General features: G+C 34.5%; 1 protein-coding gene across 2 annotated transcripts in view; it reads right to left on the minus strand.

Annotated features, from left to right (window-relative positions):
• Positions 1 to 12,655, minus strand: part of LOC143240310 (eye-specific diacylglycerol kinase-like) — a 224,429-nt gene that overhangs the window by 189,894 nt on the left and 21,880 nt on the right. The gene's annotated exons all lie outside the window — the stretch shown is intronic.

Consider the following 12,655-nt stretch of genomic DNA (forward strand, 5'->3'; position numbering starts at 1 on the left):
CTTGCTTTTGGCAACTTGTTAGATTGCGACAACTTGAAAAAGAAGATTAAATTCTACATTAGATATTTTGTTTGTTGTTGTTGCTTTAGTAAAACCTATCGAGATTATTCATAACTATTGCTTTTTTCACATTTTTACTAAAACCATCTAGTTCGTGGCTTCTGCAATGGATTCTAAACACGAAATTTCTAAAACAATTTCTAAAAACTAATTGATCACGTAGTTTAAACGTAATATACTGTACGATATAAAATTGATTTTCTGCGTACAAAGATCGAATTGTAGAAGTAAACAGAAGTATTATACAGATGGTTGAGTGCATCAAAACTATTATGGATGTCACGTGTTGGAATAGAATATATCGAAACTACTTCTTGACATTGTCCGTTTTTATCTGAATAGGTCAACGCCACCGAAAACTGCTCACTTTAGTTGAGAGTTTTCACAACCTTTTCCAGTGTAAAATACTACATAATCAAATAATGACATATTAAGTTAAGAATTTCTAATATGACGATATTCACTGTTCTAACAGCTTTGGGAAACAAAGGAACATCGATCAACTTGGAACGTCAACAGCATCAAGAAAGAGACCAAGAACAAGTCATACCTCAGCGGGTGTAAGAGAAGTCCTATATCTTTTATCAGTTGAAAATTCACAAACACAAAGCTCGGTGGTAAACAGTACGCAATATAACAGTGTGTGGGTTCATCAACACACCGCATTCAAACATAAATCCCGTTCAAGTACCACATACTTAAAGCACTTGGAAAACGAAACGGCTGTTTACGCTATTTCACAAGAAGCAGCTGCACGCAGCGACTACAGATTTCTGTGCAAGTGAACTTCTGAAACGGGCAGTGAAGAACCTCTGTCCTTGTGCAGTAGATGAGTTATGGAAAGCCTGCAGGGTTTGATGGTGTATTCTGAACATAACAGTATTACTCACGGAACCTACTGCAGTGGTTTGTTTGTTTGTTTGTTGTGAATTTCGAGCAAAGTTACACGAGGGCTATCTGCGTTAGCCGTCCCTAATTTTGCAGTTTAAGACTAGAGGGAAGGCAGCTAATCACCACTCACTGCCAACTCTTGGGCTACTCTTTTACCAACGAATAGTGGGATTGACCATACACATTATAACGCCCCCACGGCTGAAAGGACGAGCATGTTTGGTGTGATGGGGATTCAAACCCGTGACACTCGGATTATGAGTCGAGTGCTTTAACCACCTGGCCATGACGGGTCCCCCTTACTGCAACAGATACTGACCGGAACTGGCGGCGTGAACTGTCACGACGTGATGATTGTAAGGTTCAAAAGTTTCAATACAACGTACTTAATACCCTGTATTTCCAATAAACCTATTTATATATGAATATTGTACGAATATATTTCATGAATAGAACGGGATAAAGCGATTAGCGCATCCGCTACTAAGCCTTTGCCGTTTTTATTTCAACAGCAGTTATATTCTTGCAACAACAAACTCAGAAAAACCAGGTCAACAGCAACAAAAGAACTGATGAGCTACACTAGCAACTAAGCAAAATTTTAAGTAGAAATACACAAATTAACCTCGTGGCAAAGAATAAAACTGCCAAACGTAGCATGTAAATTTCACGCAGTTTACATTTACGGCACACAAACAACATGTTCACATGTATCAATTAAAAGATCGTCCTAACTCAACAGTTAAACGTTGTGCTTCCAACCAATCATTACTAGCTGAAAATATCATCACGTTTGAAAATTATTAAGAAGGAAACTTTTGTATATTTGCACAAAAAAAAACACATTAGTAACACCAATTTAATGGTAGTTCGTTTCACATCATCTTTAATGTTACTTTTGTGAAATAAAAGGCTTCAATGTGCTACGATTATCATCATTAATGAAAGATATACATGTATATAAGTGGACGTTTAAATGATAAATTACAATTTCACTCGTTATTCACAACACCAGTTTTTAATATTTTATATCTTAATATCTAATAATTTTGTTCACAGCTTTTCCTTATTTACTACATTGAAATTTAAACTTTTTTATTTGCTTTATTTCATAAGCAACCTGATAACTTGAATTTCCAATTTTCAACACTCCTGTTGATTGTTTCTTTGATTTTCGCGCAAAGCCACACGAGAGCTATCTGCGCCAGCCGTCCCTAATTTAGTAGTGTAAGACTAGAGGGAAGGCAGCTAGTCATCACCACCCACCGCCAACTCTTAGGCTACTTTTTTTACCAACGAATAGTGGGTTTAAAGATCACATTACAACACCCCCACGGCTGAAAGAGCGAGCATGTTTGGCATAACGAGGATTCGAACCCGCGACTCTCAGGTTGCGAGTCGAGCGCCGTATTTTCCAGGTAATGCCGAGCCGCATCTGATTAGGATCTAATTAGTATTTTGAAAGTGTACATGTTTTAAGATTGTGATTGTTTTGTAAACTTACCAGCTTCATATGTATAAAATTACTTATCGATCTGTTTTTCAACAGTTACATATATCAAGAGGAGCTTTTCAAAAAAGTCTGCAAGAACATATTCAATATTCATACGTCAAACTATACATATATATATATATAAATCCCATCAAGCTTACGCGGTAGACACAGAAGTTCCAGTCACTTTTAAAAATTCAATTATTCCGTTCGTCACGCTCACGAAACGCTTCGCTGTAACAAGCGTGAAAACGATTCGGATACACATAGTTAATCTTCACTCGATGCGACTTTGTTTTTTGATGTTATTTATATCAAACAAAACCAGACTCCAGTGTCACTCATCAGATGATATCCACGATGGCTCTATAAGGCATGTAACTGATCTTCCTCCTACATGTTAAGTTACAATCTGCCAAGCAGTTAAGCACAGTACTTATATAATATCTAAAATAAGGCAGACAATTTTAATAACATTTTTACACAAGTGTTCTGCAGAAGCATTAAAGATACAAAAAACATGACAAACAGTTTTACAATCGCACTGAGAAATACTGCGTTAAAATAAACTTACGAACGTGGAAATAATATCCAGAATAATGTACTAGCTAATGGAAAATGACAAGCATTTACGATCTTTTGGCTTTATTCCTTTCAAATATATATACCAACTTTATTCTTAGAAATGCAGTTAAACATCAACGCGTTTTCAAACGTCACACAGCACGTGCAATTGAAGGAATGTTGCCTTTATAATTCGCAAGCTTATATTAAGATATAAATTTTACTTTAATAAAACGCTTAAAGATATATAGTGCTAGAATCTCTTAAAAGACAATTTTCAGGCGCATTATCACAAGAAGACACTCCAGTAAAGCACCTGAAAATCGTTGTCTTTTAAGAGATTCGAGCACAATATATCTTTAAGCGTCCTATTAAAGTAAATACAAAAACCGCAATGACGACGAGAGATCCAATATGTAATGTAAAAATAAGCTGAAAATAAATTAAAAAATACAAGACAAACTTGGAAATACATCTAAGATGGGTACTGACACGCATGTTTTCGATAAGGCTAGTCCTGGTAGGTAATGATGAATCGCTACTTTTCATTCCTAATACAGAATCGATTTCACGTTTAAATTAAGAACTTGAATTTCGGGCAGGTCTGTAAGTCCAGTAATGTCAAATTGAGGAACTGAAAACATTTATCTCTCTACAATTTGATTATTTTACATACTCCCAATAACATATCAATTTCAGATTTGTCAGAAAGTCAATGAACTATCTACAACTCCCAAAATAATATGGATTAAAGCGTGGCGCATAAAAATATGTTGACAAGAATCCGGATGAAACCATTGTACATAAAATATTGTTGATAAGAACCCAGATGGAACCATTGTACACAAAATATTGTTGGCAAGAGTCGAACTGATGATTACAACAATTCGAATGAAAGCATGATACATAAAACTATGTCAATAAGAATATAATTGATAATTACAAGAATCCGGATGAAAGTGTGGTGCACAAAAAAATTATTGAAAAGATTCGAACGTGGTTGTACGTATAAAATATTACAACAGCAGCTCGAAAGTTTGAAATTAAAGCAAAAATTAAAACGTGACAAGAAACAAGGTGGAAAAAGAAAAACAACACAAGAATATGATTAAATATTTGGAAAAACTAAAACAATGTAGCAGAAAAATGTAGAACTTAACAAAGCATCTAATGAATAATAATGAGAAGTAATTTAGTTTAAAAAGGTGGTCTCGAAGTTTTATAGCATTTCAAGTCTTGAGAAAATAAGTAAAAACAGACAGGAGGTTGTGGAAACGTTGTGGATAACAAAATCAACATCACCCAAGAAAGTAAGGCCCCGGCATGGCCAGGTGGTTGAGGCACTCGACTCGTAATCCGAGGGTCATGGGTTCGAATCCCCGTCACACCAAACATGTTCGTCCTTTCAGCTGTGGGGGCGTTATTAGTCGCTGTCATTTCCAATATTCGTTGGTAAAAGAGTAGCCCAAGAGTTGGCGGTGGGTCATGATAACTAGCTGTCTTCCCTCTAGTCTTACACCGCTAAATTAAGATGGCTAACTCAGATAGTCCTCGTGTAGTTTTGCGCGAAATTCAAAACTAAACAAACAAAGCCCATAAAAGTATACAAAATGATGCAGGATAGGCCATTGATGTGATGCCAAATAAATTGGATGATATATAGAACTAATTTAAAAATAATGGCAAGACACAAAGCTGTTATAAACTCAGAAGAAATCTTCAACAGCCCTGACAAATGAAATTATTTTAGGCAGGAGTAGAGTAAAGAGACCCTTTTTTCCCTTTTTATTAGTTATATTACTATGTTCTAGTAATACCAAGTGTGAGGCATGCTTGTACCCGATTCGATTTTATTACTCAACAGGATCTCCACAAGTTTCCTCTGAACTGAAATTCTTTAAGGTAGGATTACAGTAAATTAGCCTACAAGATCTTGGCCGTGGTCAAATCCATCAAACAAAAGGGTCCTGAGTCCAAAACTGTAATAAGATCTCAAATCAGCCAATAGGTGACGGAGCTAAGAGCTAAAAAATCAGTCATTGTATGAGACGTTATGCTGCAGGTTAAAAAAAACCAAAAAAAACAACATCCTGCCAATAGCCTCACATCTAAACACCACCACATGCGATTACAACTATTTGTGATTCACGAGATTACTTCTTTATCACAAACTGAAAATCACACTCACATCAAGATTGTTTTGTTGAATTTCTCGTAAAGTCACACGAGAGCTAACTGTGTTAGCCATACCTAATTTTGAAGTAATAACCTAGATAGAAGGTAGTTAAGTCGACATCACTCACCGCCAACTCTTGGGTTGCTCTTTTACAAACGAAAAGTGGAATTGACTATCACATTATAACGCTACAATGGTTGAAAATACGAGTATATTCGGTAACTTAGATTCGAACTCCGCTCAGTGATTTTTATGCTGATCTACAAATATCATTCAGAAATTAAATGAAAATATTTTTTAAAAAGTTATTCAACAGATAAGCCATCTATCAATGAACAAAAAGGTTCAACTGAAAAACAGAACATATTTAAGCGTTATAGCTAATACTTAATTACAAGCATCTTACGTAACTTGCCCACCAATAAATTATATTATATGATTAATCAGGTGCCCTGACTGTCAGATTTCTATTTTACCATTCGCATAACATCAAAAATATTCTTAGCTTAAATAATGTCTCCGCAGTGGACGAAGTCCAGGTATTCCGTTGTGGAGAAAGAAAACAAACAATAATCATTAACCAACTGTAACAATAATTGTGCTAAACACTCGCACTAGACATTAATATTTTTTCCATTATGAATTTCGAATTAGAAAAGTAAAACTCCTTTCAAATCCATTACTTCGTCTGCTACTTGTTAGTATCGAGATAACACTTCGTTCAATACCACAGATTTTCAGCAGGGACGCATACATGTTGGTAGACAAAAGACAATTCGAAATGCCATTTTCGTGATGACGAGAAACCAACTTGAAGAAAAATGTATTCTCAAAACGGCTGAAGATGACCTAAGAGGTCGAAATTGTGTTGTGCACTTTATTTTAATTAAAGCTTTATTGCCCATACCAGCAGTCTTGAAAAATGCTATTTCATATCCAATGCAAATGCTACGGTTTCAAATGCCAAAAGATGAAATAGTAAAAACTAATACGACCAATAATAGCGATAAAATTCGCACTACATCAAGGACTGGAAGTATTTTACAAGCACATCATTTAAAAACTATAACCTTTATTTACTCGTTTGTTGTTAAAGCACAAAGCTACAAAGAATAATTTGTGCTGTATCTACCATACTTTAAAAGAAACCCGATTTTAGTGTAAAACTGAGCCACTAGGAGCTAATCAGTAATGTGCCATATAAAATACACGTTAGAAGCAATGTTTCTATCATCTTTGTCTTGCACAAAATTGAACTTGCAGTGACACTGACATCTTTTAATAACCGCTAAAATATAAAAACCCACGACTGTCTTTAACCGTTTCCAATAGTGCATATTCATGAGAACCATTATGCTATAATAACAGTTACTAATCGGATAATAAAATTCTGGTGTGTGTGGACTACGTTACACAACCTGAAAACGTATATGTATTACATTTATGTAACTTCTAGTTACGCATGGCCAGCTACTCATTATTCATCGTTTCATGTGCAAATACATCGTTAAATTGTTTATTATAAAAGTATTTCTCTCTAAAAGGCTACATATCTATTTATAATTTCTGTACCTTGGGTGTGTAATCGAACTATATGCATAATTAATTCTTCAAAACGTCTTTTGTAAACAAGGAACGTGTTACACTGCAATGCAAAAACAAAGTTCAATTGAAGGAGGTTATTGTATGACAATGAGATTATTGATTGTACACACATATACAAAAAAAAAAGTTAAGTGACGGCGTCATTGCTTGCATTTCCATGGTAACGGTTTCCTTAAAGCCACAATTTTCTTTTACCATATCGCTCAGATCCTCCTCATTGCACAAAATGAAAGTTGACGCACTGGCTGAGATGTTTCAATAATCTGTACTATTCAGAAGTAAAGAGCGCGCCCCCTTTCAATCCCGCACATTTCTGTCTTGTTTTCTTTGTTTGTTTCTGTTAATTTATTATTTGCTGGAGTAATAAAACAAGACACAAACATTTAATTTCAAATTTTTAAAATGCAACCATTTTTTCTTGCATACACTGTCTTCGAAGTGTGTGTGTTTTCTTATAGCAAAGCCACATCGGGTTATCTGCTAAGCCCACTTAGGTAAATCGAACCCTTAATTTTAGCGTTGTAAATCCGTAGGCATACCGCTGTACTAGCGGGAGGCACACTGTCTTCGAACTTTAGCAAAATAACACAAATTACAACATACGTGAAAAATAGCTACATTCTGTATTTCATAAAATCGTTAAAACAGATTCTTTTCATAAATTAGCTATATATCTTCATTTAGAGCCAACTATGAAATAAATAATTTGTATAGTATTTTACTTAATGAATCCATTCGTAAAGAGTAGTTAAAGGGTTTCAAAAAATAATATTTCCTCGTCTTTGTTTCACTTCATTTTTTAAATAAAATTGCTATGTTAAAACTAATAACAACGGTGAAAAAAGGAAAAGCAGATCCTTGGCCTGTGAAACATAACAGGTGTGAATGTTTGAAAGCTTTAAAACTTTTAAATTGTGTATTTTTCTGAATTATATTTCCACAGTTTTGGGTAGATTTACAAGACAAAAATAATGTTGCGTAAATTCGTTTGTTGTTTTTAATTACTTTGTGGACACAGAAACAGTTAGTATATTTCTATAAGTCACGATTCGTCATCACCTTTGCGAAACGTGAATATATCAAAGCTAGGCCTATCTTGCCTTATTCGTAGACAAGTTGGAATTCTAAAACAGTAAAAGCATTAATTAATTATATGGCAACTGTCTGAACCTTACAAATTTATTTATATAAAAATCATCTTTCCCGAGATTTTTCTTTTTATGGAACATCTAGACTTGTAGTTCGTCTAATAACAGTTAATAAACGTTATAGATGAATGTAACGTTGTATATAAAAAAAATTCTTTGATCAAAATTTTAACTCATAATTACACGAAATAATCAAAGCATATTCAACTTTCCACCCATTATATTAGAGTGGAGCAACCTATTACTAGTATCACCTTTGTTTTTCAAAATTTTCTTGAAGTATTTCATCGTTGGAAATTTTTTTACACTTCAATCCTTGGTATGATTCTTCTTCCTAGGCTGACATTGCAGAGAAACTGCTTCTAGCTCATTATGACAGGCCATATCTATCGCCAACTTTTGTATTTGTTTAATGATACTTTGCTTGAAAAACATACACTTTAAAGAAACCAGATATCCAGTAAATGGTTCTAGAACTGGTATTTTCACAGATAGTCACGACAGATACACAACAATGGATATCTGGTCTTTGAAAATAAACAATACGAAACATTTATTCTATTTGTTCCTGCATCTGAAAACTGAAGTTCAGTCATACATAATTGTAAGTCCTTGGTTACATTTTTGGAGTCTTGACCTATAAAAATTTATATCATACTATTCAACTTTCACCTGTTTGCAAACAAACTCCTGGAAAGTGACACAGTACCTGTTAGATGAATGGCGTATTTATTATTTATGAATGAATTCATCTTCGAGGCAATCACGGACGAGGTCCAATGGCAGGTGGTTTCTCGATCGAACATCTAAAACGTCGGAATTTAACTATGGTGTGCTCATGAGTTGTGGTTAATTAGTTTAACCTTTTACAAACAAATGAACACTATAGATACAATAGTATGAATCAGTCATGTCACCTCATGAAAGATGGCGCATTACTGATCTGTTCATTTGTTTGTTTCATTTTCAACATTTGAAGAAAAATAACTAATTTAAAGTTCCGTCTGTGTCAGCTAACTTCTGTGCCATTGGTTAGTTTTCCGTTTAGGCTTCTTGTGATAAAATAAAACTGTAAATTACTAACAGCTGCTAATAACTAGTGTTATAGTGGGATACTCAAATAAACAACTCTTTCAAATAATTCTGAAAAACTATATTCATGTCAAGACTTTTGCTTCCTGAATCCATTTCTGCCACAATACTGATGACAATTTATTGTACTATTTTTATAAAGATCGGTGGTATTCAACCTAATAGAACATATAATTACTCTTCCTTTGTTTTCCTTACACCCATATCTGCAACTCTGGAAAATCTATCTGCGCTAGCCGTCCCTCATTTTGCAGTGTAAGAGCAGAGAGAAGGCAGTTAGTCATCACCACCCACTGCCAAATCTTGGGCTACTCTTTTACCAACAAATAATGGGATTAGCCGCACATTATAACACCCACACGGCTAAAAAAGCGAGCATGTTTGGTGCGAAGGGTTTTCGAGCCCGTGACCCTCAGATTACGAGTCGAGTGCCTGATCTGGTAGTAGCTTTGCAGAGAAGAAAGCTTCAAAATGTACATGCGAATAAAAGTTCAATACTTCTAATAAACAATAATTAGTACAAACTGTGTCCAGTGATACAGATCCTAAGCAATGAGTACCAAACAACGTGGACTGAAAATCTTTCTTTATAGTAAATGACCTTAGATTATTTTTGAAATTATTATCAAAGGTTTTAAGAACATTAAACTTTTCACATGATTGTAATGAAATTAATTTCGCATAAAGCTACACCAGGATTATCTGCACTAGCGGTCCCTAGTTTAGCAGTGTAAGACTAGAGGGAAGGTAGTTAATCATCACTACCAAACTCTTAAGATCGGCTTGGCCAGGGGGGTTAAGGAGTTCCACTCGTAAATTAAGGGTTGCAAGTTCGAATCCCTGTCGCACCAAACATGCTCTCCCTTTCAGCCGTGGGGGCATTTAAAGTGATGGTCAATCCCACTATTCATTGGCAAAAGTGTAGCCCAAAAGTTGATGGTGGGTGGTAATAACTAGCTGTCTTCCCTCAGTCTTACACTGCTAAATTAGGGACGGCTATCGCAGATAGCCCTCGAGTAGCTTTGCGCGAAATAAAAAAAAAAAGCAAAAAAAAACAAACCAAACTTTTGGCTACTCTTATACAAATGAAGAGTGGGACTGACCGTCGCATTGTAATGCCCACGCCCCCACGACTGAAAGGGCGAACATGTTTGATGAAAGGAAGATTCAAACCCGTAATCAAAAGATTGAGAGTCGAGTGCTATAACCACCTGGCCAAGCCATGCCCTATCACATGAAACGGACTTATTCTTCTATCGTTCACTTGTTTACGGATAAGAGGTCGTAAAATGGTCTCCTACCACTACCTGTTATTTTTGCAAATTATCAATAAAATCTCAAAATAGATTTAACACATCAAATCCTATGCCCATGAATGCATGTATTCTATGGTAATGGGTGGAAATTATAGTAATATAATACAAATAACATCAATGAAATGTTATGTAAATATACAGAAAATAATACACGTAGTTACAAGAAAAGCACTACTGTACAGCTACCCATCTTTCAGAACGTAAAACTGTCAATGAGACCTGAATATTATGAATAGTTTGCCTACACTCTCAGCAACAAGCACAGTGTGCAAATACCCATAACCGATTAATAAAGTCAAAAGCATTTTAGTTTTTGTTATTTCAGTTAAAGTGAAGATGAAATAATAACTTATTTAAACCATAACAAATAATGCCCTCGGCATATTCTAAATGTTGGATGTAATTAAGGTTAAGTGTCCCAAACAACAAAAACGTTAGAAATCGATACCCATAATAGAAATGTAGTTTCAAACGTCCTCAAAGGTGGCGATAGAATATCACAATGTGTGTGTATGTGTGTTTTCTTATAGCAAAGCCACATTGGGCTATCTGCTGAGCCCACCGAGGGGAATCGAGCCCCTGATTTTAGCGTTTTAAATCCCAAGACTTACCGCTGTACCAGCGGAGACCGCAAAGTCATTACCACACCACAAAGTTAACCATTTCTTGTTCATAACGGACTTGAATAATTCGCAAAACGTATTAACTGAAAGGTGTTATTTTAATTTAGCATAAAAATACTCGGTACGTTCTATGAAATAAATCATTCCTACTTCGTGATTTGAACCACAGAAGTGGGTGAGGTACAAAGGTAGAGTTTGCAACGGTGTTCAAAACTGAATGGTTACTTGTTGTTTATCATAAAGCTATACAATAGACTATTTTTGCTTTGTCCATTACGAGTATCGAAATCCGTTTTTTAGCACTACAAACCCCTCGGGTTTACCACTTAGCCAGATGAGAATTTGCTCCCAATGCACAAACCAGTAATGATGAGAAGTTCACTATTATACTAGAAGTACTTGTGTAGTGTCCCAGAAAGTGTCTACGTCAAGAGTAAATAATACATAAATAAATTGGAAGTAAGAAACACTTTTATTTCTTGTTTTGGAAGTTCATATATCATGCTGTCTTGTAGCCTACAAAGTTCATATGTCACACTAGGTTGTAGCTTATAAAGTTTATAATTCTTTTCGTGATTCACAGTAAGAACATGTTTTACTGATACCATAACAGTACAAATTGTACAAATACAGTATAGTTAAGTGTCCTTTATGTGATGTCATTTTAATATTTACTGGCTAACTGACAAACATCACACAACTGTATAATAGTGTGAGGGAATAAACAAGGCGACCTCTGAGACCAATATAACATGCTTCCATATACAACTACGCTATTGAAAATACTTATAAAAACTGCCACTAAATGTAAGGTAAAAAATTAATTAAATAATATTCACTAAATTTCATTATAATGTACACTAGATATTTTTTGTATAACATTTGCTGAAATAAAAAGTGACAAAACAACAAAGTGTACAACGTTAACAATTTCAAACAACTATTATACACTATCGTTAATCCTACAGGTCCAGTCTCACGGGTTAAAAATATTATATCAGAGAAATTAAACTATCATGAAAACACTTACAAGTTAAGATAATTTTTTGGCATATGTAAAACTCGATTCTATAAAAGTGGTACCTTGCACACTCACACACCTTAATCAAGTATAGCAGTCAAAACAGCCCCGGAGTACAATGTGTACAGATATGTTAATGCATACCAAACTACATGACCCTGCACAGGAGTAAACAACCTATCTGAAATTGACAAACATAAATAATCATTCTCTCATATACAGTACAAGCAGAAAACTTTATTTGTGTTTGTATTTAAAACTAAGAAAACATATAAAAGTCTCACCAACCAAAAATGGACATTTCCATACTGAATTATTAAGGAGCAGTCAAATACATGCCTAGATACAAAAAACCTATTTCTTATATACAATTTAATGTATTTCTTTGACAAGTGTATTACACAACAGTTTGTCCTAAGAGTTATAGAACTTCAATCAATCAGTATAGTATTTTAATCCACTTAAAATTTCCTCAGTCAGAAACCTTTAATTTTTGCACAAAATGTTTTATAAAGTTTATTATAGATTTATTTTTACAACATTGGAATGACTATTTTAATAGTTAAATTATTCTGATTTAAACAGACAACTACAGTTAATTGTAAGAATACTGATTTATGATCTTATGTTAAAGTACTGTATATTGAACTACAAGATTTGTCAAAAC

Source organism: Tachypleus tridentatus, chromosome 13, assembly GCF_004210375.1.
Source record: "Tachypleus tridentatus isolate NWPU-2018 chromosome 13, ASM421037v1, whole genome shotgun sequence".
Lineage (NCBI taxonomy): Eukaryota > Metazoa > Arthropoda > Merostomata > Xiphosura > Limulidae > Tachypleus > Tachypleus tridentatus.